A 3093-nucleotide genomic window follows, 5' to 3' on the forward strand; every position below is an offset into this window, starting at 1 on the left:
GTTCCAGCACCTTTATGTCTGGTCTCTCCCCCTTTTTCTTTTTGCACTGCGTCAGTGCACCCAGCAGTTGCCTGTGGCCACTTAGGATAGTGATATCTATGGGGAGAGATGGCTCACAGCGATCGACGGCCTGTGTTGCAAGAAGATGCCCAAGAGTTTCAATAAGATGCTGCTGCTCTGTTGTCACCGAAACGCAGGCGGTAGGATCGGTGCCCTTTAGAAGGGGATGCAGTACATTGAGATTGTCATTGAAGATACCGACAACTTCTACCATGCTATAGAATCATAATTATATTAATAATACAATCATTGTAACTCAATCAAGGCCTCAATTGACAATACTATAAGTGTGAGAAAGGAAACAAGGAAAACATAGTATCATGACAAGAAATACTGTTAACCTAAATAGAACAAACACGTGTTTGGTCTGCAGCCCAACTTTCTGCAACCTGGAAATAAATCCTGGAGGGACCCGTTCTGTGTTAATCTCTCACTGCCTTGAAAGAGATCTTCAACTTTAATGTATTCTGATATATTGATTTTGAAAGACCACTAAGATTTGTACAACAGATGCTTTTAGAGTGCTCATGGTTATACCTTTGGCTAATAGAGAATTCATAGTTGGGCAACTTTTGCATGCTAGATAGAACTAGGGGCATTGTTATTTACAGACCCTCGAGAACCAACAATCTGCAGAAAGAGAGAGAGAAAAAAACATGGTGGTGGTGAATGCGATAGGCAGTGCGAGCAGGGCGTCCCCTGCTTCAAGGTGCATTTTTGCTCTCTCACCCACCCCAGATTCTCTCAGGGTCTGAAGGGTATTTTCCATTTGTACACTGCATCTGCATGGCCAGTGCATGATACAGAGGCCAAATGGAACACCTGCTTGCAGAATAAACTATCAAGGTTAACATTCTTAGCGTGCGCCTTTGTCTCAGGTGCTGCATGATCATATTTTAAATTCCTGATTAGTGGGATGAAAGAGAGTTAATCTTTCTATAATATAGGGCCATCCCTTTGCCTGGGATTCCTTTCCAGGTTTTGTCTTAGTGCTACTAATACATTAAAATAGCTATTTCCATAGATTCCAGCATTGGTAACATTAAATCCTGTTACTATAACAAAAAACCACACAACAACCATTACTACTGTTGCTATTTGCAATACAACAAGTTACAAAGCAATACCAAACAATAAGAAACACACAATCCCAATCATTATGAGTTCATGGTCGTTTCAAACTTGGTTTCAGACTTTCTCATCTTTTCTTTCCTTTTTTTTCCCCTAAGTAAACATTTTACAGTACCAATAAATATACTATACTAATAGTTATAATACTTATTCCCAGCAACAGCCCCTGGGATAAGGACAACTAAAGCTACCCGTGTGTTTAGAGCGGATGTCATGCATGTCCTGTGGAGTAAGCAGAAAAGTTAGAATCATTGAAAAACAGCATCCTTTCAAAACAAGTTTGGAAGGGATCAGTGGCAGAAGCAAGCGCTAAGCAGAAGTTGGTCCGGCCTGCTGATTTAGCGCAGGTGACCCACATGTGTTGCCGCGGGTTGATTTGGTGTGGTTCAGGTAGTGCTTCTGCGCCAAGGGTGAACACTGCGAGCAGGAATCCAAATAGGGTCATCATCTGAATGATGCAAGGTTATAGCAAGTACTGATGAGCTTCCTCGGCGGGTCAGAGGGTGGGAGCGGCGCGGCGAGCGTCAGGGGCGGAGCGGAGGGCGGGAGCGGGATGAGCGCCGGGGGCGGAACCGAGGGCAGCGGCGATGGGGGGGGTCGGGATTTCTCTTCCCCACGGTCGGGGGCGGGGTCGGAGCCGCGGATCGAATACGGACCAGGGCTGCTTGCTGCGCGGAGCGGCAGCGGCGGGGGATGGGAGGGAGGGAGATGGGGAATAGTCGGAAGAAAGTCTTCCTTGTCGAATTTGTTTAAGCCCTTCCATTATCTGATGCCAAACAGATAAAAGTTTAGCAGTCGTTCTATCTTTAGTAATAGAAGCCTCCCGGAGTTGTGAGGCAATTTTGTCCCAAAGTTCACCATAAAATGAGAATGCAGTTTTCAGAAATTCAGGGACATTTTTGCTTAACCATTTGAGAAAAGTAACTAATGCTGAGGTAGATACAGGCTGATTCTGAAACGTTAAAACTAACTGTAAGGCTTCAAGATGTACTTGCTGCTCCTTTGTTAGTGAACTCCCCGGAGTTCCCGACTGCTCACCCACCATCCGGCAGAGCGGTGCGGGCGCGCGAAACGATCTCTCCGCAGTTCAGTCGGGCGGCGCTGCCGGATGAGTCGGTGGAGCAACAGGCGCTATCGGTAGGACAGGACCCGCATACAGATTTCCAGATTACATGACTGCTCTGTTAATATTTTAACCTCACAATCCAGTTTTTCCAGCCCCTCATCCTCACTTTCTTCCTCTATATCGTCCCTGGGGGGGGCGCAGACAGGATCGCCGAAGCCCCTACCTGCGAGAGGCCGTTAGTGCGGACCGGAACTGGTCCTCCAAGGGGGGTTTCGGAATGTGATCCCCCCCGACCTTTAAGCGCCCAGCGTCTTCGGGCAGACTTTCTAACTGGCGCAAAGCTGAGGCAGCTACCTGCCGTTCTAACCTATACCTCCTGATACAAGTTATCACATCTCTCCAGGGCTTCATTAGTTTTTTAGCCCCTTTGTCGTCATCAGTTACTTTATACCAAAGGACATCCCCTAACTTGTGCCATTCCTCCTCTCCTAGAACATCCTGAGAACGAGCAAAGAACTCTTCCCCTTTACGATAGGCTAGCAACCCAGGCAATTGCTTTAGAGTCGCAGACTCTACCCCGTGCTTCTCTAAGAAGCATCTTAAAAAATCTAGGGCTACCTCACTTTCCATGGTGCACTGCAATCCGCGTCTCACCGCACGCAGCGCCCACTGTCAACGGAGCTCTGTTCCGTGCCCTCCAGATCCCGTGCAGACCCCTTTTGGTCGGTCTAGGCGATGCCGCCCCCCGGCTCAGCCGCTGCGATGCCGGTGCTCTTGTCCGTCCGCTCCCAAATCAATCTTCCATCAGGTCCTTCGCTGTTCGGGCACCAGTTGCC

At 47.9% G+C, this 3093-nt stretch overlaps 1 long non-coding RNA gene across 1 annotated transcript; it reads right to left on the minus strand.

The window, feature by feature from the left end:
• Window positions 1-1273: 1273 nt before the first annotated feature.
• Window positions 1274-3087, minus strand: LOC109368966. Its single transcript, XR_002117476.1, has 2 exons — window positions 2876-3087; window positions 1274-1957 (listed from the first exon to the last, which is right to left on the minus strand). It is a non-coding gene; the product is annotated as an uncharacterized LOC109368966 (long non-coding RNA).
• Between the last annotated feature and the right edge of the window lie 6 nt (window positions 3088-3093).

Source organism: Meleagris gallopavo, chromosome 8 (genome assembly GCF_000146605.3).
Source record: "Meleagris gallopavo isolate NT-WF06-2002-E0010 breed Aviagen turkey brand Nicholas breeding stock chromosome 8, Turkey_5.1, whole genome shotgun sequence".
NCBI lineage: Eukaryota > Metazoa > Chordata > Aves > Galliformes > Phasianidae > Meleagris > Meleagris gallopavo.